The sequence below is a fragment of the Malaya genurostris genome, chromosome 2 (genome assembly GCF_030247185.1).
Source record: "Malaya genurostris strain Urasoe2022 chromosome 2, Malgen_1.1, whole genome shotgun sequence".
NCBI classification, from domain to species: domain Eukaryota; kingdom Metazoa; phylum Arthropoda; class Insecta; order Diptera; family Culicidae; genus Malaya; species Malaya genurostris.
In genome coordinates this window covers 307,054,714-307,080,547 of record NC_080571.1, presented here as the reverse complement: position 1 = coordinate 307,080,547, position 25,834 = coordinate 307,054,714, and the positions used below count along the sequence as shown (strand labels likewise).

Here is a 25,834-nt window from a genome sequence, read left to right as displayed (position 1 = left end):
AAAATCGATTGCACGATTTTAGTTCATTTTGCACATTTTACCCCGAACCGGAAGTCAGATCCAAATTATGGGACTATAAGGCCTTTAATTTAAATCTTAGTTGAAGAAAATTAGTTCAATTTTTTCACATTTCACCCCGTTACTTCCGAACCAGAAGTCGGCACCAGATTAAATTCAATAGCAATATATTGGACCTAGAGAATTTTCATCTGAATCTAGGTTTGTGAAAATCGGATCAGCCATCTCCGAGAAAATCGAGTGCACATTTTTGTTACATACACACACATATACCCATCTACACACACACATGCAGACACCCACACGAACAAATATTTGCTCAGTTCGTCGAGCTGAGTCGAATGATATATGACATACGGCCCTACAGTCCTTGTTTGAAAAGTCGGATTTCACAGTGATTACATAGCCTTTCTAAGTGAGAAAGGCAAAAAGTAATGGTATAATAAATCGCCTTGTTTTAGATCCCGATAGTACAGGACCCTCTTCAGGCGCTATCATATATCTGTTGAGCTTCGTTCATAGTTCTTCAGCTACGTAACTACGTGACGTGACTTTGCCTGTAGCATTCTTGTAACATTTTCAAATTATGAGAGAATATTTATGTGTTTGTTTAAAAAGTTATGTGCATTTTGTAAGTAATTTTTATTGCTGGTAAGTAATCAAGACTGTTGAAAAGTCTTGGGTGGAGTGATCGAAATTCGATTCAAATAAGTACACACCAAAAAAATCTGAATTTTACAGGTGACTTAAATCCCTCATACGATGTAATTCATAAAGACCTAATTTGTCAAATGATGGAAAATTTCATTTTTAATGACTTAATGTTAGCTTGAATTTTACTTGTTCCGACTGTAAGTTGCATTCTGTTAACAGGTGCGACTGTATGAATTAAAATGCACCTTTCACCAGCCAAACAGTTGTGTGCTTCTGTGGCTCAGTCGATTAACAGACGTGCTTTGCGATCCAATGGTTCTCGGTTCAAGTCGCGGTGTTCTCTATCACTATTCATTTTTTTTATTTAAATGAATTTCATGTTATGGAATGTTTTACACAATATTAAATGTTCTTCCACGTAAATTTGCGTGAACCGCGACGTTCCATTTATGTGCCTCTAATAAGATGTAAAATCACAGGGTTTTTTCGAAGTGTGTACCTTATCATCCTATAATTGACTGGTATAGTGATCTGGTGGAACCGCTCACCTTGGCTCTGTTTACCTCTCAAACTTTGAGTTTTTATTTCATTTATTAGATATAATTAAAATTATACTCATTACATGAACAAATGGATTAACTTTTATCACAATTTTATTATCTAATTAATTTTTATGTGATTATTTGTAGATACCGCAACTTTTTTTTACCCGGGTTGGCGGTTCAATGCATAGGGCACTGGTCTTACAAGCCAGTTGGCGTATATTCGAGTTCCGACCTAGAAGGATTCTTAGTGTAATTTCAGGACTTTGCTTTGCTTGTAGCTTTTTATTGTTCTTTTAGTTTCATAATCTAAAACGTGAAACTCACGTTAAATTCTCACCGGTCAATAGAAACAAAGAACAAAACGGTATCGATAAGAGCAAATCCATCAAAATGCTAGACAATGCGATGAAAAAATACAATCGCGGTTAACTACAGACAGTGTAGAATTCGACCTTCGATACAAGAACATGAAAATTTGCTTAGTAAGCAAATGCGTCTCATCTCGAAACATGTGCATTTGCTTCAATCGAACAAAACGATTCATGTTGTTTACATTCGATTTTATAAGAAGGATAAAGCAATTGCCTTCGCGAAAGACAATATCAATGTGTGCTATTAGGAGCATGGATAGTAGAATATACGAATTTATAAGGAAGATTCAAAGAATTTCATCTTTTCGAATACATTCATAACTAGTGTTCGTGTAATAGTGCGCTTGCAATTCAACTTTAGCGTATGCTAGAATTTTATGTATGAATTCTTTTTATGTTTGACACTTTGTACAACTTGTTTCGATAGCGAGTCTTGCTGGTCCTGATTATCTGGGGAGGAAGTAAATGCGTGTTACAAAGTTGGCTTTGTTTAGTGTCTATTTATTCGTCAGTGCTTAAAGTAGTTCAAACTGAACTGCCATCTCGTGCCTAGCAGTTCAACTTAAACCGCTAAGCAGACGCAAAGTTTGCACTATTTATGCAACCCTCAAATAATATTGCATAGTGCTAGTTTGAACTGCTTTAAGCACTGACGAGCCGAAGGCGAAACGCGAAGACATAGAAACAAAATATGTGCTTTTTGCACAAACCAACAAAACCCCTAAATGTTTGTTTAGTGGATTCTTCATCTTTTCCGTGAAGCACATGTTGTTTTAACAAAACGACATCTCATTCGAAATGTTGGCAAAAACTCAAACTCAACAATTTAATCTGAAATGTTAGGTTTCTATTGTATTTGACGATACAATCAAAAATATGTTTTTCAAACGAACTCATAACTGAGCCTGGAGAATGCCGAAAAACCTCTGTCGTAGGGATGTCCGATACCGAGTCGATACTTTCTTTCGAGAATCGGGTATTTTTGGTATCGATATTACATCAGAGCGATTGTAGATTCTTTAACCTTAATGTCATTATAGAGGCTTTAACCTTAAGGTCATCAAACCCAGGTGGGCAGAGTAAAAGGCATCGACTAAACCATCACGCTATACCCGTCACCGATGGAACATTTTTTGACGTGAATACATCTTACTGTACTATGGGGCGCCTTTTCAAAATTTACCCACTGGAAGAGTGGTTTTTATCGTGAATATTTCTTGTTTTATTCAACGTATCATCATAATTTTTTTTACGCGTCTAGTGGTTGCAAATTTCTAGTAATATAACCACAAATAATTCGAAATTAATACTTCATATTCGGTAAGTGAAAAAGGTAAAAATTTGATGCTTCTTTTATTCTAGCCTGCGTAGTTGTTTCATTCAGTTCAGATCGGAATCCAGGTCAAGAATCCAATTCTAGTGTTCAGTTCTGAAATTTGGTTTCAAAATCCAAGATCAGAATCTATTTTTCATTTTCATAATCCAGATCTAGTATTCTGTTCCTCGTCCGGTTTCCAGGTCCAGAATTGAAATCCAGAATTCTGGAACTTGGACCAAATTTAAGAATTTTATTCTAAGCCTGGTTTATGGACCCGAAATCTGGAACATAGATCAGGATCTTGGTTCTAAACCTAGACTCTGGAGCTAAAATTTGGAAAAGAAATTTTTTGACTTGAATATGAATTTTGAAATAGAATTCTGGATTTAAAATTGAGGTTCAGACCAGAATACAATTGCAAAACTCCTATCCAGAATTCGGACCTATAATTTAAGTTCAGAATTCGGAAATTGAGTTCTGAACCTCAAGTTCTGGAACTGCAGCCTGAAAATCTGGATCAAATTCAGATCTAAAACTCAGCTTTTTTTCCAGATTTTTTTTTAATGCTTTTCAGAACCTGGTTTCAGTTAGAGAATGCTGGTCTAGAATTAGGATACAAAACTCACTTTCACAATTCTAGAAGTGTAACTGAATTCAGAGACTAGATTCTGAAAATTTCTGAACTATATTCCGGATCTGGATTATACAATTCAGTTTCGAAGCTAAATTCTGGATCCGATTTTGAAAAATGAATCCTAGATCGGACTAAAGCGAAGAATCCTGGTCTGGAATTCAGTTACAGATCTCAGGTTCAGTGATCAGTTCAACAATCTAGATTCAGAATTCAATTCTTGGACTTAGTTTCAGAATTCAGTTCCAGAGTCTATCATCATCCGGTTATGTTTCTGACATAACCCACCTCGCTTTTTTTTCTTCGACTTCGATGAAGCGCCAGGCTCGCGCATGTATTGGTATGACGTGGACTAGCCGTCGTTGAAATTCGTTCTCGACAATCTCGCTTCGTCTCACAGGTGCACTGAAAGAGAGTGCAATGAGAGAAAACACGCACATAAAGGCCACACTCACTGAGGATTCAATCATTTCAATTTTTCACACTCGTTGCACTCTCTTTCAGTGCGTCTGTGGGACGACTTGAGATTGTCGAGAACGAATTTCAATGACGGCAAGTCCACGTCATACCAATACATGCGCGAGCCTGGTGCTTCCGTTCAGTCCGTCCTCGGTACCGTCGTAATGGCAATAGGAATTGGCTTTTAACATAGTGTAGTATTCATGTATCGACATAAAGGTTATGACATGAAAATTTTTAAGAAAATATGTGAAATGTGAAATCATCATGGCTCCAACACAAAGTGGAGTGCGGATAATCTTTGACATGGACCAAAAGTCGCGAATACATTCATTTATTTTATTTTGAAATGAATGAATGTGCAAATATCAATTGATGCTTACAGGTATCGATACTTCATTGCCTTTTGATACTTTGTATCGATTCCCAAAATTTCGGTGTCCCGATACCCAAGGTATCGATACTTTGCCTTCCGAGCACCATCCCTACTCTGTCACCAGAAATTAAATGCTTGAAGGAGGAAATTTGCTCGAAACTGACTTCAAACAGTTAGGGTGTAATTTGAGTTAAACTCGGCAGTTAAGCACAGACATAAGTTAACTATTCAACCGTCTGGTGTGCATTTATTCGTCATTTTGTATGATCTAACAAAACCTAAACGTGCTAAATGTTTAAATAGAGCATTTTTATACTTACGTTCCTATGAACAGGTTAAATTTGACAATACCTGCAAAGAGACAGAATAGAAAAAACATACATTATTATACATACGAACATAAAAACAAATAATAAAACAACGATCAATGCCACTACTTGAGTTTCAAGTTGTTTACAAGAGAAAAATGTAACGGTTGTCCTGTTTGCACTCAACCTTCTGTTTTGCTATTGCTGCTAAAGAAACACGAATAACCTAATAAATAAATAAAAACATACACACACACAAACACAATCGATGCTTCCGGCACATTTTCAACTGTCGCAAGTTTGCCGTTTTCGAAAATGTAGGCACAAAGGAAGCTCCCACGCTCTATCTTGGTTCGCCGCCTAGGGGGCAAACGGAACCGTAAACTTCCGTCTGCAAGTCAATTCCCGTCGCTACTACCAGGTTAATGGCCGACCGAGAGTGTCTTGCTTTCTTCTTTCGAAAAGGGCACTTTTTTGCTTGTTTGTTAAGTACCACTCCGAACGATGGACTGTGAGGGAGGGAGAGGGGAAGTCTCGGTGATCGTTAATAGCTGCTGAACGACTATCCGCATTTTATGTCCAGAGCCGGGTGCGATGATTGCGAAAAGCACCCTCTTTTCTTTTTGTTTTGATTTACACATACAATTGGCAACTGATTAAAAATAGGCGGCTCTGGAACCGGCATATTAAAATAAAAATACGTAAGTAAATCGAGGACTATTAAACATCGTTGAAAATATTGAATTGAGAATCTAGGTTTTGCAAAAACTAATAACCAGTAGTCGAGTTTCGGTGGCAGAAGACATTCATCAGAGTCCTAGTGAAGAGAAGAAAACCTTAAAATGTTTTTCGCTTCTCATAATTGTCTTTTTCTTCTAAACGAATTCAACAGTTGAGCTCCAGTCACAGAATCTCTTGGAAGGAAAAAAGAATTGCAAAGAAATTTGACTAATTTTATTTACTTGTAATTCCAGTAAAGCTCAAGAATGATTTTTTTTAAACACTTGAAAAAGGAAAGAAAAAACTTTCTTTCTAATTTTTTTTCGCCAAAATCTTAAAGCGCCAAAAAATTTTTTCTTGAACTTGACGGTACAACCTGATCAGTTCTCCTGGGTGGGCACCCCACCATGATCCAGTTATTGTACGAAGAAAGTTGATTCTCTGCTGGCATTTCTGTTTCAGATACCTAATATGACATCCCCAGGTGCCTTTTGAGTCGAACCAGACCCCGAGATATTTAAATGTGAAGACCTGAGCTATGGTTCCACCCCCTAGTTGAAGCTGTAATTGTGCTGGTTCTCGCTTCCTCGAAAATACAACCAGCTCAGTTTTCTCCGTAGAGAACTCGATACCCATTTGAAGAGCCCATGTCGACAAGTTGTCGAGGGTATCTTGCAATGGTCCTTGGAGATCGGCAGCTTTGGGTCCTTTAGGGGTTAACCTTATTTTGTGCTAGGGCACATAACCAATTTCACTATCTTTACGTTTCGTCTTAGACTCGTCAGTGCAGAGCAGTTCAAATTGAACTGCTTACTGCGAACTTAAACAGTTCAGTTTGAACCGCTAAGCAGACGTAAAGTTATTGCTATTTGCAACACACTTGTAATAAGCACCGAAGTGCTAAGTCTTTCCTGACGTGCCGAACGAAAACAAGTTTCGACTAATACTGGCCAAGTTTCGACTAATACTGGCCAAGTTTCGACTAATACTGGCCGAGCTTTGGGTCCTATAATAGACACAACGCTGTCGTCGGCAAGTTGTCTTAGCGTGCAAGATGTGTTGATACATTCATCGATATTACTTAAGTAAAAATTGTATAAAAGGGGGCTTAAGCATGAGCCCTGAGGAAGACCCTTGTAGCTGAATCGTATTGTCGACAAATCACCATGCGCGAAGTACATGTGTTTCTCAGCCAATAGATTATACAAAAAGTTATTCAAAATCGGTGAAAGACCATGCTGATGCAGCTTCTCACATAAGATATTTATAGAAACCGAGTCAAAAGCCCCCTTGATGTTTATGAAAACTGATGCCATTTGTTCTTTACGAGCAAATGCCATTTGAATTTCTGTTGTGAGCAACGCATGACAATCGTTCGTTCCTTTGCCTTTGCGGAAACCAAATTGTGTATCTGAAAGCAAGCCATTAGTCTCGACCCAGTTGTCTAAACGAAAGAGAATAATTTTTTCAAACAACTTCCGGATGCAGGAGAGCATAGCAATCGGCCGATACGAATTGTGATCGGAGGCTGGTTTCCCAGGTTTTTGAATGGCGATAACTCTCACTTGTCTCCAGTCATGAGGGACAATATTACCCTCGAGGAACTTGTTGAATATATTCAACAAGCGCCTTTTGGCAGAGTCAGGCAGATTTTTCAACAAGTTGAATTTAATTCTGTCTAGCCCCGGGGCTTTATTGTTACATGACAGAAGCGCAAGTGAGAGCTCTACCATCGAAAACGGTGTTTCGTTTGTATTCGATATCGCGACGCGGGAGATCTTCTGTTCCGGAACAGAATCGGGGCATACTTTTTTAGCGAAATCGAATATCCAGCTGTTAGAATATTCCTCGCTTTCGTTCGTCGTGTTTTGGTTACGCATTCGTCGAGCAGTGTTCCAAAGAGTGCTCATCGATGTTTCTTTTGTTAATCCGTCAACAAACCGTCGCCAATAACCTAGTTTCTTTGCTTTAACTAAGTTCTTCATTCGCTTGTCTAGCGCCGTGTAATTCCGATAATTATCAGATGTTCCGTTTTTTCTGAATTTTTTGAATGCTAGAGATCTTTCAGCGTTCAGAGATGAGCACTCTTTGTCCCACCACGGGTTGGGAGGACGGATGTTAGTTTTCGCGCCGGGTACACGTTTCGTCTGAGCTTGAATCGCGGAGTCGAGAATCAAGCCAGCCAAAAACGTGTACTCTTCCTCCGGAGGAAGTTCTTGTGTTGTTTCTAGTTTCTCAGATATCAAGATTGCGTAGCATTTCCAATCAATATTTCGTGTGAGGTCATACGAAACATTGATTGTCTCCAATGGTCTCAATCCCCTGGCGACTGAAATTACGATAGGTAGATGATCGCTACCATGGGGATCAGGGATTGCCTCCCACTTGCAATCTAGTCGTAACGAGGTCGAGCAAAGGGATAAATCCAGCGCACTTGGTCTTGCTGGTGGTGGGGGAATCCGTGTCATTTCTCCCGAGTTCGGAATAGTCATATTGAAGCTATCGCAAATATCATAGATCGCGGTTGATCTGTTGTCATCATGAAGACAACCCCATCCCGTACCGTGAGAGTTGAAGTCTCCTAAAACTAACGTCGGCGCAGGAAGAAGTTGCATGATATCGCTGAGCCATTGGAACCCAACCGAGACTCTTGGGGGAATGTAAATGGAAGCAATGCAAAGGTCCTTGCCCTTGATTGTGATATGACATGCGACCACTTCAATACCTGGTATCGAGGGGAGGTTAATTCGATAGAAAGAATAGCACTTTTTGATCCCCAAAAATACTCCTCCGTAGGGGTTATCTCGATCCAAGCGAATAATGTTAAAATCGTGGAAGTTGAGGGAAATATTCGAAGTCAACCAGGTTTCACATAATGCAAACGCGTCACATTTCACACTATTTATTAAAATTTTGAAGGAATCAACTTTCTGGATAATACTTCTGCAATTCCACTGTAAGACAGTGATTGAATCCTCAACCCCGTTCGATGAGTTAGGCATCGAAGGATACAATCAATTGTTCCGATAGGATTGGAAATTTGGCTAAATATTCTTGAAATATTTTACTGTAAGAAAATACATAGAAAAAATAAATCAGTTTTCGAAAGTGTTAGATCCTACCCGCCCCTGAAGACCAAAGATGATACATTTTTTACCACAGTCATTTGAAAAAAGTTCAACACCTACGGAACAGAGTAACACATACACACAAAACCATAATATTAACTTTTGTTAATGGAAATGAAAATAGATACAAATCATCAATACAAAAAAATAAACAATTGTTTTGAGTAAACAGAAGGAGAATATGTTAGTTGAAGTCTTAGTATTTATTTCAAAGTTCAGTCATCAATTGTTATAATCAGGGCATTTTTTGTTGCTGCTCTCTGAGGAGAAAATATTGAGCTCATTCTATTCCTCATTGTTACAAAACAGTAACTATTGATTACAATATAAGTAGGACATTTTAAAGCAGCTGAGTGAAAATTTCTTAAGTGACCCCCTATTTTTCACAAGGTAACCGATTTTTCAATAAGTGTTATTGTTTTGGATTATTAGTATCTACGAACACGTTCGTGAAATATTTCGTCAATATTCGAATTTTTTGTACTATTTTCAGTTACATAAATATTTATATACCTTTTCATTGTAATGCTTCCTGAAACTTCAAAATCAGCAAAAAAAATTGTTGTGCTCAAATAGGGTTTTTGAAATATTTGTTAGTGGTATTCAATAAAAAAAGGTTAATGTTATAAGCTCAGTACGTTTACTGCACTTCATGAGAAAGATTATAAAATTAGGGCCGAATGGAATTCTTTCGCAGCCTCACATGGGAACAAAATTTGCTTTGGAATAGGCAGGACCGTGAAAAGACAGGAATATAAATTTAGTTTGGAGCAAATCCATACCAATCGAACCCAAACTGCGCATAATCTATTCAATTGAGCAAAGGATTCATTCAAAAATATAAACTTTGATTTTTGCATGATAAACGAACAAGACATTCAGGATAAACAAAAGCAACATCGATTTAAAAACGTAATGACGATTGAACAACACGGGAATGTAAGATTTTTTCCGACAACGAGGAGTTTGTTGTAAATGTTCTGTTCAAACCACCAGAAAAGATAGAATAATCTAGAGCCGAACTTGTAAAATAATATGTGATAGATAAATTTCCTGATGTACGTACATAACTAATAGAAAAACCTGTTTTAATCTACCTAGTGGTGTAATGATGCCTTTCTCATATTATTCATTTTCTCTTATACCTATGATCAAAAATGAACCGGAATTTTCATTTTAAAATTCCCGCGCTTGTCCAATCGGTAAACTTTTATCCTCTTAACGTTGGCAACACTTTTATACACATTCTGTCAAATTTTGACGCATATCGTACGATTAGTTTTTGTTTGGCGTCTAACTTCTTTAGTTGAAAAATTTTCGTGTGGCGATTTTTATAATGGATGAAAATTTAGAACAACGTGCTTGCATCAAATTTTGTGTTGCAAATGGATTTAAGTGTTCCGAAACGTTGAAAATGTTAGAAAAGGCCTTGAATGAATCGTGTCTAGGAAAAACACAGGCATACGAGTGGTATAAACGCTTCAAAGGTGGTCGTAAAAGCTTGGATCATGATGAGATCCCTGGCCACTAAACAACATCTGTTACTGAAGAAAATATTGAATCGGCGAAGCAAATCGTGTTGCAAAATCGTTCTGTATCGATTAGAGAGATTGCTGTGTTGTTGGGCATCACTTATGGATCGGCCGAACACATTTTTACTGATGTTTTGGGTTTGAAACGCGTCGCTTCTCGGCTGGTGCCAAAAAAGCTGAATATCACGATAATGCGCCGGCTCACACAGCGTTGGTTGTGTCGCAGTTTTTGGCCAAAAACTCAACCAATATCATCAACCAATTACCGTTCTCTCCAGATATGGCCCCGTGTGACTTTTTCCTCTTCCCCAGACTCAAATTGCCATTGCGGGGAACGCGTTTTGAGACCATAGAGACTTATTGAAAAATCGGATACCTCGTGAAAAAAGGGGGGGGGGGGGGGGGGGGGGGGTGTTGACTTAAGACATTTTTACTTAGCTTCCAAACTTTAATCAAATTTTTGCTCATAAATCTTTTCGCAATTATGAACTGTACTGTTTGAGTCTATTACTTCGCATCATACTTCATAGGGTAAAAGTTGTTTAGTGATGGCCTATAGATCTTGAAAATCAATAGCAATTAAACCTTTTTTCTGAAGAAGTCATTATTAAGACCATCTATGGAAATCCTCTCTCGCATTCCCTCGTTACAACTGCTATGTTTTGGACCATACGCGTACTCTGAAGTAATTTTTTTCTGGTAGAATTTTCTCCGATTTAAATGAAACTTTCTGGACATGTGGACTTTGTCCTAAATTGTCACATTACATACTTTGTTTTTCCAAAATTGATCTAGACTGTCTTTAAAAAGGGTTAAACTTTTCTAACCATTTGTTTTTTATTTTAAATAGTTTACGAAAACTGACAAAGCCTACAAAAAGTGTTATACTAGTGATTTTCACAAATCAATCAAATTTTCCAATATACTGAAAAACTTCCATATCGAATAATTTCTAAAAATTAAAATCAATTTAAATCAATCAATTATTCATTATCATCCGAGAATGCAATGAATCTCAATTTGAGAGGAGATTTCACAGAATACTGGTTGCCCGATATTTGCGGAAAGTATCAGGAATGGACAAGAAAAGGTTTTAGCGATCATCGGGAACATTATAAACGGCATAATCGTATTGCAAACTTAACGCAATGTCGTCGTTGCCAAGGCTTCGGTCATGGAACCAAAAATTGTCATATGGATATACGGTGTTTGAATTGTGGTAATTCGCATTCGAAAGACGTTTGTCCAATGAATGAAACCATTGATAAATTTTCATGTTCAAATTGCAACGGAAATCATAAATCCAATTAATTGAAATGTCCTGTCAGGGAAAAAATTTTAAACGCTCGTTCGCTTAGACAACAAGTCAAATCAACGACCTTAAATTTACAGAACATACCTGAAAATCAAAAAACCGTTACAAATGCCACGCCTAATTCTTCTAAGGCACCTATTTCTTCGAATTTAAAACAAAAAACAGGTACGCCTGCCAATTCGTCTTCTAACGAAAACAATTTATTGACAGGTAGATCGACCTCGTCATCATCTTCTTCTAATGTCAGTTATGCTGGTATATTAGGTAGAAATCTACCACCTATTTCTTCTAATGTAAATAATCAAAACACAGGACCGCCTTGCAGTCCATCTTCTAACGAAAACAATTTATTAATAGGTAGACCGGCCAAATCATCTTCTTCTAATGACAGTCTACCTACAAATATTCCTTCTTCTGCCTGTTCGTTTATTTGTACCCCGGATAATGAATTGTACCAATTGCAAACAACTGGGGCATACAGCTACTCATTGCAGCAATAAGCCACGTTGTGCTAACTGTGGGGAAGCTCATGCGGACGGCTCTTGCGGTAAGGATGCTGAAAAGTGTCTCTACTGTAAGGAGGGTCCGCATGACCTCTCTGACTGTCCCGCTTACAAACTGCGAGGAGATCGGATGAAGCGTTCCCTGAAGGAACACTCCAAGCGTTCCTTTGCCGAGATGGTTAAGAGTGCCACCCCTCCTAAACAGGCAACGAATCCATATGCCTGCTTGTCAACTGACGAGAGCGATTCTGACGACCCTTTGGAAGGTCCATCTTCAGCGGTCCCTCATAGCTGTAGGAAAAGAATGAATAAATCTTCTCATAAGCTACCTAGTAAGGGTTCGAAGGTGTCTTCCGAAGGGCTTCGAAAAGTTACAGCTAACGGGAATCGGGAAAAATCACCGAAGCAAAAAGCTCCTGGTCTCGGAAAACTCAATTCCGAGATGGAATTCCCACCGCTTCCAGGGACTAAAAAATCCCCAAGCGTCCCTGAAAATTCACCAGAGAACCAACTAGGTGCTGGACTTATAAAGTTCTCTGATGTTGTGGACTGGATTTTTACAACTTTCAATATTTCAGACCCTCTTAGAAGCATTTTAATTGCTTTCATGCCAACAGTAAAAACATATTTGAAGCAGTTGACTGCAAATTGGCCCCTTCTTTCAGCGATTGTATCTTTCGATGGCTAAATCATCCACCGAGGTCACGGATCTAATCACTGTTTTACAGTGGAATTGCAGAAGTATTATCCCAAAAATAGATTCATTTAAATTTCTAGTAAACAATCTGAAATGTGACGCATTTGCATTGTGCGAAACTTGGCTAACTTCTGAAATACCCTTAAACTTTCACGATTTTAACATTATTCGTCTGGATCGAGATAATCCCTATGGAGGAGTACTTTTGGGGATCAAAAAGTGCTATTCTTTCTATCGCATTAACCTCCCCTCGATACCAGGTATTGAAGTTGTCGCATGTCATGTTACAATCAAAGGTAAGGACCTTTGCATTGCTTCCATCTACATTCCCCCAAGAGCCTCGGTTGGGCATCGGTGGCTCAGTGATATCGTAGAGCTCCTTCCTGCACCGACGTTGGTTTTAGGAGACTTTAACTCACACGGTACGGGATGGGGCTGTCTTCACGATGATAACAGATCAACTATGATCCATGATATCTGCGACAACTTCAATATGACAATCTTGAATACGGGAGAAATGACACGGATTCCTGCACCACCAGCAAGACCAAGTGCGCTGGATTTATCCCTTTGCTCGACATCGCTACGGTTGGATTGCACGTGGGAGGTAATTCCTGATCCCCACGGTAGCGATCATCTACCGATCGTAATATCAATCACCAGCGGCTCAAAACCATCGAAGACAATCAATGTTTCGTATGACCTCACACGAAATATTGATTGGAATAGCTATGCGACCTCGATATCTGAGAAACTTGAAAGAACTCAACAACTTCCTCCGGAGGAAGAGTACACGTTTTTGGCTGGCTTGATTCTCGACACCGCGACTCAAGCTCAGACGAAACGTGTACCCGGCGCAAAAACTAACATCCGTCCTCCCAACCCGTGGTGGGACAAAGAGTGCACAAATTTAAACGCGGAGAGAGCCTCCGCGTACAAAATATTCAGAAAAAATGGAACACCTGATAATTACCGGAATTACGCGGCGTTAGACGTTAAAATTAAAAACTTGATTAGAGCTAAGAAACGCGGTTACTGGCGTCGGTTTATAGACGGCTTAACGAAAGAAACATCTATGAGCACTCTTTGGAACACAGCCCGACGAATGCGCAATCATAACACCACGAATGAAAGCGAGGAATATTCCAACCGCTGGATATTCGATTTCGCTAAAAAAGTATGCCCAGACTCTGTACCGGAACAGAAGATCACCCGCGCCGCGACACCAAACACAAACGAAACACCGTTTTCGATGGTAGAGCTCTCACTTGCACTCTTGTCATGTAACAATAAAGCCCCGGGATTAGACAGAATAAAATTCAACTTGTTGAAAAATCTGCCTGACCCCGCCAAAAGGCGCTTGTTGAGTTTATTCAATAAGTTCCTTGAGGACAACATTGTTCCACATGACTGGAGACAAGTGAAAGTGATCGCCATTCAAAAACCAGGAAAATCAGCCACCGATCACAATTCGTATCGGCCGATTGCTATGCTTTCCTGTATCCGGAAATTGTTCGAAAAAATGATTCTCTTCCGTCTAGACAATTGGGTCGAAACTAATGGCTTACTTTCAGATACACAATTTGGTTTCCGCAGGGGTAAAGGAACGAACGATTGTCTTGCGTTGCTCTCAACAGAAATTCAAATGGCATTTGCTCGTAAAGAACAAATGGCGTCAGTTTTCCTTGACATTAAGGGGGCTTTTGACTCAGTTTCTATAAATATCCTATCTGAGAAGCTGCATCAGCATGGTCTTTCGCCAGTTTTGAACAACTTTTTACATAATCTATTGTCTGAGAAACACATGTATTTCGCGCATGGTGATTTGTCGACAATACGATTCAGTTACATGGGTCTTCCTCAGGGCTCATGCTTAAGCCCCCTTCTATACAATTTTTACGTAAACGACATCGATAAATGTATCAACACATCTTGCACGCTAAGACAACTTGCCGACGACAGCGTTGTGTCTATTATAGGACCCAAAGCTGGCGATCTGCAAGGGCCGTTACAAGATACTCTTGTCAACTTATCCACATGGGCTCTTCAAATGGGTATCGAATTCTCTACGGAGAAAACTGAGCTGGTTGTATTTTCGAGAAAGCGAGAACCAGCACAATTACAGCTTCAACTAGGGGGTGAAACCATAGCTCAGGTCTTCACATTTAAATATCTCGGGGTCTGGTTCGACTCCAAAGGCACCTGGGGATGTCACATTAGGTATCTGAAAAGAAAATGCCAACAAAGAATCAACTTTCTTCGTACAATAACCGGGTCGTGGTGGGGTGCCCATCCAGGAGACCTGATCAGGCTGTACCAAACAACGATATTGTCCGTGATGGAATACGGATGCTTTGGCTTCCGATCCGCGGCGAACACTCATTTCATCATGCTGGAAAGAATTCAGTATCGTTGTTTGCGTATTGCCTTGGGTTGCATGCAATCGACTCATACGATGAGCCTCGAAGTGCTGGCGGGTGTTCTCCCATTGAAAAACCGGTTCTGGGATCTCTCATATCGTTTGCTCATTCGATGCGACATTTTGAATCCTCTGGTGATTGAAAATTTCGAAAGGTTAGTTGAGCTTAATTCTCAAACCCGTTTTATGTCCTTGTATTTTGATTACATGGCTCAGAATATTAATCCTTCTTTGTTTGTTTCCAACCGTGCTCATTTCTTGGATACTTCTGATTCTACTGTGTTTTTCGACACATCCATGAGAGAAGAAATTCGTGGAATTCCGGCTCACGTGCGCCCTCAAGTGGCCCCAAATATTTTTTATAATAAATTTAGAACAGTCAACTGTGAAAAGGTGTTTTACACTGACGGATCAAACATCAACGAGTCCACAGGCTTCGGCATCTTCAATCAAAACATCACCGCTTCTTACAAACTCAGTGATCCGGCTTCAGTTTACGTCGCAGAATTAGCTGCTATTCAGTACACCCTCGAGATCATTGAAACGTTGCCCAAAGACCATTACTTCATTGTCACGGACAGTCTAAGCTCAATAGAAGCTCTCCGAGCAATGAAGCCAGGAAAGTATCCCCCTTATTTCCTGGGGAAAATACGGGAACATTTGAGTACTTTATCTGAACGGTCTTATTTAATATCGTTAGTCTGGGTCCCTTCGCATTGTTCCATTCCGGGCAATGAAAAGGCAGACTCATTGGCTAAAGTGGGCGCATTAGAAGGTGATATTTATGAAAGACCAATCTGCTTCAATGAATTTTTCAGTATCTCTCGTCAGAAAACTCTCGAAAGTTGGCAAACTTCATGGAGCAATGACGAACTGGGACGATGGCTACACTCCATTATCCCTAAGGTATCGACGAAACCTTGGTTCAAGGGGATGAACGTGAGTCGTGATTTCATTCGCGTTATGTCACGACTCATGTCAAATCACTATACATTCAACGCACATCTCCGGCGTATCGGGATCGTGGAGAACGGGCTCTGCACCTGTGGCGACGGTTATCAGGACATCGAGCATGTCGTGTGGTCGTGCGTAGAGTATCGCGACGCCAGGTCGAAGCTACTGGAATCCCTCAGGGCCCGAGGTAGACCGCCTGAGGTTCCGGTTCGGGATGTGTTGGCGAGTCGGGATAGTTCATATATGCTTCTCATATACCAGTTTCTCAAACACATTAATATACAAGTGTAATCTGTTACATCTGGCTTAGAAAGTTCCTCCTATTTATCGACGTTGTTTCAACTGTGGCTAAGAATTATTTCTCAACTGCAGGTTCGACACTAACTTCCGCCGATTATCCCGATTCCTCATCTGTCCACCATCTTCATCGGAACTAACAAGATCTTTTTGCTGTCACTAACCTTCGCTTCCCCCCTCCCCGTCTCTTCACCATCTCGATGTCAACTAATTAGATCTCTGTCGTTTTAGTCATTTCATTCCCATATCCCCTTTTTACTCCGTTTTCCGCAATATTTACTTCGCTATATTTTTTTTTTCATTTTCTTCTGTAACAACACCATCATCGCCCACGGAAACTTATCAACAGCATGCGGGCCACCCGCCGGGTATTCGTAACCTGGGGGTGTTTCCCGCGGACCCACACGGACCGAAGAATGCGGCCAACATGAATATTCACCAACGCCATATGGAAGACTCTCATGAAATATTCAATTCACCGGCCGATCACCACATGAAGGCTGGATCTGCCAAAGTCAACCACTGCGACCCAAATATGACATTACTTAATGATACAACCCTAGTTTTAAGTTAGTCGTAAATTTTAAATTAGTAAAAGCCCTTGGCATCTTAGAGCTTAAGCAGTGTGCCTTAAACATTATATTCTTGAATAAAAAAAAAATATATTCCTTCAATGCCATTTGCTTCTTTAAATGAAGTCGATTTAGGCGATATAACTGAAAATAAAATGATCTACCTACAAGATCAACTTTTTCAAATGATCATCCAAATAAATTCGACTTCATCACTTTTTGAAGCATTTCAAATCGGATGGAAATTTGCAAATAATATTATAATGAATTTAAAATTTAACAGTGATGTTAAATAATCATTTGAATATTTTAAATTGGAATGCTCGATCTTTGAAATCGAGTGAAGATGAATTTTATAATTTTCTCGAAGTTCACAAAATCCATATTGCCATTGTGACAGAAACTTTTCTTAAACCAAATGTCAAATTGAAAAGTAATCCACATTATGTGGTTCATCGATTTGACAGGTTTACTGGAATGGGTGGTGGAGTTGCCATTTTTGTCCAACGGCAAATTAAACATCGAATTTTACCTTCTTTCAATACTAAAGTTATTGAAAGCTTGGGAATCGAAGTTGAAACCATTCATGAAATTTATTTCATCGCTGGAGCATATTTGCCATTCCAATGCACCGGCGAACAATTAAATTTCTTTAAAGGCGATTTGCAAAAACTCACAATATATCGACCGAAATTTTTCGTAATAGGGGACTTAAATGCTAAGCATGTCCAGTGGAGCTGTAGGCAAAATAACAGTAATGATAAAATACTTCATAATCAACTCTCAGCTGGTTACTTCACAGTTCTTCATCCCAGTAATCCGACTTGCTTCTCTTCCGTAAAAAATCCTTGTACAATTGATCTGGTTTTAACAGATCAAAGTCACATTTGTAGTGAACCGATTACACATGCTGACTTTGACTCAGATCATCTTCCTGTAACATTCAGACTTTCCAACGAAGCTATAATAAATCCAATTAGTTCTATATTCAGCTATCATAGAGCTAATTGGTTGGATTACGGATCTCACATTGAAAATCATGTGGATCATGAAACTATTTTAGAAAATTCTGCGGACATCGACACAGCAATTGATAATTTGAATCATTACATTATCGAAGCTAGAAATCTTTCAGTTCCCAAAGCTCCAACTAAATTAAATTCTCCTATCATCGATGACAATCTTCAACTGCTCATTCGGTTGAAGAATGTTCGTCGACGACAATATCAACGTTATCGTGATCCTGCTATGAAAAACATAGTTAAGAATTTACAAAAAGAAATTAAACATAGATTTACTCTTTTGCGAAATGAAAATTTCGCTAATGAAGTTGAAAAAATTAAACCATATTCTAAACCTTTCTGGAAACTTTCTAAGGTTCTTAAGAAACCTCAGAAACCAATTCCTGCTCTCAAGGAAGGAAATCAAATGCTTCTTACAAATGACGAAAAAGCTCAAAAACTTGCTCAGCAGTTCGAGAGTGTTCACAATTTTAATTTGAACGTTGTGAGTTCTATTGAAAATGAAGTCTCACTGAAATATGATCAACTCAAGTGTTATTACAAGATGACATTATTGAGACGAATTTTGATGAAATTAAATCAATTATTAGGAAACTCAAAAACATGAAGGCTCCTGGTAATGATGGAATTTTTAATATTCTTATTGAAAATCTTCCCGATGTTGCCTTGAGACTCCTGGTTAAAATTTTCAACAAGTGTTTTTCATTAGCTTACTTCTCCAAAAGATGGAAAAACGCCAAAGTAATTCATATCCTGAAACCTGATAAAAATCCAGCAGAAACATCAAGTTATCGACCAATTAGCTTACTTTCTTCTATCAGTAAACTTTTTGAAAAAATTATCTTGTTGAGAATGATGTCTCATATAAATGAGAATTCAATTTTTTTACCAGAGCAGTTTGGATTTCGTCATGAACATTCAACTACTCATCAACTTGTCAGAGTAACGAACATGATAAAAGCAAATAAATCTTCTGGGTTATCCACTGGAGTTGCTCTTCTAGACATAGAAAAAGCATTAGACCGTGTTTGGCACAAAGGTTTAATAGCAAAAATGTCTGATTTCCAGTTTCCTATTAATTTGATCAAAATGATTCAAAATTATTTAACTGATCGTACTCTTCAGGTTAGCTATCAGAAATGTAAATCTGAATTGCTCCCCGGACGAGCAGGTGTATAATTATTTCTCTTCTGATCTTCCAAATCTACCCGTTGGTTGTCAGAAATCGCTATTCTGTGACGACACAAGTCTGTTAGCCGCAGGCAGAAATCTAAGAGTGATCTGCAGTCGCCTACAAAGAAGTTTAAATATTTTCAGTGATTATCTGTCAAAATGGAAAATTAAACCAAATGCAGCAAAAACGCAATTAATTATCTTTCCTCATAAGCCAAGAGCTTCTTTTCTTAAACCAAACAATAATCACATTCTCAAATTGAATGGCTTGGAATTGACCTGGTCTGATCAAGCTAAATACTTAGGTTTAACGTATGACAAAAAACTCACTTTCAAGGATCACATTGAAGGCATCCAGGCAAAGTGTAATAAATATATTAAATGTTTATATCCTCTTATAAACAGAAATTCTAAGCTCTGTCTAAAAAACAAATTGTTAATTTATAAACAAATTTTCAGACCAGCCATGCTTTATGCGGTACCAATTTGGTCAAGCTGTTGTTCCACCAGGAAGAAAACGCTTCAAAGGATTCAGAATAAAATTCTGAAAATGATTTTGAAACGTCCTCCCTGGTTTAGTACAAATGAGTTACACAGACTCACAAATATAGAACCATTAGATGTAATGTCACATAATATTATAAGCAAATTCCGACAAAAATCGATGCAATCTTCAATTGAATCGATTCGCTCTCTGTATTAGTTAGTAAGTTAGTATATAAGTTCCTTTTCCCCATTACACAATACAAGTAGGCTTAGAATTTTCCCTACACAAAAATCTCAGAATTGCGAAAGCAAATATTGTCCTCATGGTAATAACCAAATCATATATATAATAGGGCTGAAAAGTCACCACTTGTGGCTGAACACCCAATTTAAATCTTAATAATTTAATTTTAACTCATATTCCAATAAATAGTTATTTAAAAAAATAGGTTTTAGCGGTATTTTATTTTTTGTAAATTGACTTTTAATTTTGAAAACCGTTTTTTTTTTTTCAGGATATAGGATTCTAGTAGACGAATTCCGCGCAAAATCTTATTCGGAGTTGGCAGACTTTATCACAAAATGCCTGTTTGCTGACTATCCAGACTATCTTTTTGCAAGGATTAGACATTTCTACCAATTTTTTTGCAAAAATGAATAATGACAAATCCTACAAAAAAATTGTTGTGATGATAATGCTCTCAAAATAAATCCATTTCTTGAACGAAAATTCTGAAAGAATTACTAATCGAAATTTACACTGAAAAAAATCGATCTTTAAAGTTTTAAGTCGAATCACAAAAAAAAACCATGCTTTACTAATTTTAGTTGTTCGACGTAAAGCCGCCATAACTAAGTTAAGTTTTTGCAATGACTGAGCGGAAACATATATTGGAGAAGCCAAATGAATGTAAAAACTAATAGAAAAGATGATTTTTTGGAAAAATGATCTTTGAATCACATCGATCTTCCGTCACACATAATCGGTAGTGATTTTGAGCTACTATTTCACTGATTCCTGTAAGATCAAATCACTGGACGATAGCCCGGTTTGGAGGTTTAATACACAGTACACTGGTCACACAAGCCAGTTGTCGTATGTTCGAGCCTGGAATATTCGATCAGCTTAGAGCATTGTGGAAGAAAATCGCATATGAGCAAGATCAGACATGAGTGCCGATTGATTTACGTTTAAAATCGTTGATCCCGATGAGGGGTCCTACAGGAATTTTTTTACTAGGGATAACGCATATCACTGAGCGCCTTCCCCACCTTTTGACCTATTTGGCGAAACGACTTTCGGCAGAATGGCATTCGGCGAAACGACTTTCGGCGAAATGGCTTTATGGCTACTAGCTGGGCATGTCAGTTCAATCTGAACTACTTTAAGCAACGAGTAACCGAAGGCTCGATGTTTAAAAACCTATTAAAATCAAGTGTGAATTTTATCGTTACCGAACATAATGAAACTCAGAAATGGAAGCTCTCCCGCAGTTATAGCATCAGTAGACCATCGTCTGTTTTCACAAAAACAACCATGATTCGACAGGATCACGGGTAACCAAATGTAATTACACAAAATGGAACAACACTTTTGCAGTTAGCCACTTGAGCCACTAAAGTTTTTGGCATCCCGTCAAAAACGAAATTCGGAGGAAAGGTTCCCCCAACAAAACACCACCGAATAAAAAAAGAAAAAGAAAAGATATCTTGAACACAAAATGTAGAAATTATGCTTCCCAGGGTGCTGGAATCTGGTTAAGCGCTGGGACACATCAACGCGTAAGTGGAAGTGCCTCTTGCCGGAATTTCGTCCTTTTCCTGGTTTGGTTTTTGTTAGGTCGAAAACGACACAAAAAAAAACAAAAATTCCTTGCTGACATAAGTCGCACATTGGGAACCGAAGGGAACTAGAGAATGAGCCAGCAAAGAATGTCTCGGTCGAATTTGTGAGAAAAGTTTTTCGATAAATAATTATTCGTGACGCTACTGCGCCAGTGTCGGTGCCGCAGCAAAGCCTGCCAGATAAGAGAAGCTAGCTATTCTTGGCCCGACGGCTGGCACCATTGTTTATACGCCAATTTGTCCCGGAGGAAGAAGCAAGCTGGTGGAGAAATATATGAAGGCATTTAACAACTAAGCGGTGAAAGAGAAAACTGAAATGTTCTCGTTTTGAGTGGAAAACGATGTGAAAACATGAAAAATCTGCAAAAAGCCAGTAGAAGACGCAGCGGTTACCGAAATTTTGATCGGTAAACTGTTCATTAGTAATGAATATTAGCTAGGGGAAAAAATGTTGCCAAGCAATAAGTCCTTCTAATACATATCTACCAGCTGAACCGATGAAGTGGTCACGAAACTAATCAAAGGTAACTTGCCATATGAATTCTAATAAAGCTATCAAATTAGTCACGACTCGGATGAAAGGCTCTCCTTGTGCTACCGACCCACACGATTCAATATTTAATCAGTTCCGTGGGCTATGGCTGTTGTGGTGGTGGTTAACCCTCTTTCCGGGAACTGAGTTGTATGTTGACTGCCGACCGGTCGGGCGAACTTCGCCTCGACTTTCCATCGTCTCCATCACAATCGAAGTTGCCACATTACCGGAAGCTACCTACTAATGAAATACGTTTTCCGGGCTAGCCAAATCGATTAATTTTCAATCTTTCTTTGATCGGTTGCCAGGACCGACCGAAGTTTGAATTCTATCGACTACTGCCACATACAACCGGGGGGCGAATTCTGTTACATATCAATTTAGTGATTTGATTTTTGGACTGAATCTTTACGTTCAAATATTCTCTAAGCTCTGTAGTTTTCTTGGTTCTTCATGGCAATAGATTTGTACCCCTGAAGGGTTATAGCGAAAGCAGACGTACCTTGTTGTACATTGGTTAAAGACGACGATTCCGTGGCTGAGAGTGTGTTCAGTGTTGTTGACGATTGCTTTAGAGGTACTGTGGTTGTTTGAGGTCGTTGTAAGAAAAGTATTGTTGTCGTTGAGTGTAGACGACTTCCTGTCCAGTTTCTACAGTGTTCGCCATAGTGAGCAGCTCTCCGACATTATTAATACAGAGTCAGCTGATTGTCATAGGTGACAAGTGATTTACATGGAATTCTTTTGTCCTGACCGAAAGTCACATAAGACGGTATAGTTTTCTTTTGCCGGATCATTTTGTCGACTGTCTCGGACCCAGTATGACAGTAAACTGAAGTTTTTCTTTTAATCAATTCTCTACACAGAAAAAAAAGTCATGAAGATGCTTAAAAATCTTTTATCGATACACGGATAAAAATATTTTGCAAATTTACATTTTTTTCCATGCACATATTCGAAGCGGGAAATTGAATATAAAGTTAAATTAAAATTCAGAAACATTTCAGCAGACTTAAAATAGCATAACTAAACGTTGAAGTAAAAATACGAAAAAAAGCAAAGTTTCGGCAATATATTCTTTGATTTTGAAACAGACTTCGCAGTCGATTCTTAGCGTTCAGATTCATGGTATGATTAATACATACATACACCAACGACAACTAACTTGTAATACTAACGCCAGATGCGAATGAACTGAAGATTACTATTGTAACTATCGATTTGCAATTTTTTTACAGTGCACCCCTCTGTCAAAGACAGATCATTCTCATACCCATTCCCATTCCCATTCCCATTCCCATTCCCATTCCCATTCCCATTCCCATTCCCATTCCCATTCCCATTCCCATTCCCATTCCCATTCCCATTCCCATTCCCATTCCCATTCCCATTCCCATTCCCATTCCCATTCCCATTCCCATTCCCATTCCCATTCCCATTCCCATTCCCATTCCCATTCCCATTCCCATTCCCATTCCCATTCCCATTCCCATTCCCATTCCCATTCCCATTCCCATTCCCATTCCCATTCCCATTCCCATTCCCATTCCCATTCCCATTCCCATTCCCATTCCCATTCCCATTCCCATTCCCATTCCCATTCCCATTCCCATTCCCATTCCCATTCCCATTCCCATTCCCATTCCCATTCCCATTCCCATTCCCATTCCCATTCCCATTCCCATTCCCATTCCCATTCCCATTCCCATTCCCATTCCCATTCCCATTCCCATTCCCATTCCCATTCCCATTCCCTTTCCCATTCCCATTCCCATTCCCATTCCCATTCCCATTCCCATTCCAATTCCCATTCCCATTCTCCGTTCTTATTCCAATTGGGATGAGTCTGCAGCTGAAATTTAAATTTCTCATCACTGTACGTTTCGTCTTCGACCCGTCAGTACAGAGCAGTTCAAGAATAACCGAAATCGGTTCGCTTGACCGTCTACTGATAAAAACCATCAATTGGAGAAGATTTGAGGTTGATTTAGAGAATTTGTACGGTTTTTTCGCCCTTTTCAGTAATTGTATAAAATGTTTAACACACTTTACCCTATATTTCCTGATCCGGAAGTCGAATCCGGATGAAATTCAGGAATTACGTTTGGAACCACTGGACCTTTCATTTGAACTTAAGTTTGTAAAAATCGTTCGCACCATCTGTGAGAAAAGTCAGAAAACATATTTTCATTTTTTCGCACATTTTACCCTATAACTCCGGAACCGGAAGTTCGTACTTAAATAATATTCAGGAATTTTGTAATTTAGTAAGATCTTTCATTTGAATCTAAGTTTGTGAAAATCGGTTCAGCCATCTCCGAGAAAAGTTAGTGCAAAAAACGTTACATACACACAGACATTTTGCGTACTCAACGAACTGAGTCGAATGGTGTATGAAACTCGGCCCTCCGGGCCTCGGTTCAAAAGTCGATTTTCACAGTGATTGCATACCCTTTCGATATGAGATAGGCAAAAAGATCCTTACCCCAATGACTCAACCAAGAATTTAAAATTTCACCTTCAGCTGGAAATCCTTGTTCAAAACAAAACAAATTCCTGTTCAATGCCAAAGACTGGGTTTGTAAATTCACAATCCTAACTAGAAACTACTTGTACGGAACAAGACAATACTCCAACGGGCTCCTTTACACAGACCCAAATTAGATTATTGAATATTCGAGAAATTATAGAGTGAATTTTCACAAAATTCTGTATTTCTGAACTCTTGAAGAGCCCTCCTACAGCATTGCTCCCAATAGGTTGGACAGTTTTGAAGCAATAAATAGCTCCAAGGCCCATTCTCTCAGTATTATTACCATTCGATGGATAATTTGTCATCCGTTGTAAATGATTCAATCGCAGTACTTCAGTGGAATTGTTGAGGCATCATACCAAACTTGATTCAAGCAAAAGTTTTATTACCTTGTCAAAAATGCGATGCATTTACTTTGTGCGAAACATGGCTTACATCAAATGCGACCCTTAATTTAAACAACAATTGAACCACGGATACGTTCAAGGCCGGATTTGTGGGAAGAAACAGACTAGTCAACGGAGATTAATGGAGACTCTAATTTGGATCAATTCGTACTGCACAAAACGAATCAAACCGTACATGTCGAATAAATTGATCTTTTGGCCGCAACAAGCTAAAACACATGGTTGTTATTTTCCTTCCGACATATTGCTGGCTCTAGCTTTCCGAGGATTTGTCTAGACTTGACCATAAAATCTTCGATTACGTCAACTAACTATAGACTTCCATGTTCGAACTGTTTTAAATTCGATTCGAGTTCTTACTCTACTGCCAACCGATGCCGTAAGCGTTTTTTTTCTCATTCTTTCTTTCTTTCTATCAACCCATAACTGCGGAGCGAGAGTTTGAAGGACGGTGGAGGGAGCGTGACAAAAATTGGCTGACAGAGCGGAACATGAGCAACCGGTAACCCAGGATGCTGTATGTTCTGCATTGCAACACTGCCAGGTAGATTGCGCCATCTGGAAGCGTTTACTTTTGTCGAGTAAGAAAAATAAACGTAAGCTGCGGAATATCTGATGTTACACGTAGGTATATGAAATCTGAAACATTTTTCATCGGAAAATCATGAATCTATCTCTTGTGGTAGGCTGCGGATACCGGAAAGTGGAAAGAAGCTACCGGGAACAGATACGACGTATTTTGTAGCGATTCGTATAACAAGATGTTCCGATTTACACAGGCTTTTTATTATGTACTGTGCTCTCTAACCGAGTAAAAATAAATCGAGGATGAAATGTGGCACTGGGCGGTGAACTATTGAAAATCAATAGCGAAACGTGATTGAGGACCGACACGTACGTACTCGAGAGGGAGAGAGAGAGGCCTTTTCGCAAATAAATAATTCATTGTGTGAATTGACGGTCGACTAACCTCAGCACGGATTGCCATTTGGTAGAAGTTGGTAGAAATCGGCTTG

General features: G+C 38.9%; 1 protein-coding gene across 7 annotated transcripts in view; it reads right to left on the bottom strand.

The window, feature by feature from the left end:
• The window catches only part of LOC131431005 (insulin-like growth factor-binding protein complex acid labile subunit), a 770,466-nt gene that overhangs the window by 219,492 nt on the left and 525,140 nt on the right, over positions 1-25,834 (bottom strand). Inside the window, exon 2 of one of the 7 annotated variants that reach the window (XM_058596362.1) lies at positions 4,693-4,723. The exons of the other annotated variants lie outside the window; for them this stretch is intronic. The gene's annotated coding sequence lies outside the window, so the exon portion shown is untranslated. The remainder of the gene's footprint in view (positions 1-4,692; positions 4,724-25,834) is intronic. 7 annotated transcript variants of the gene reach the window in all.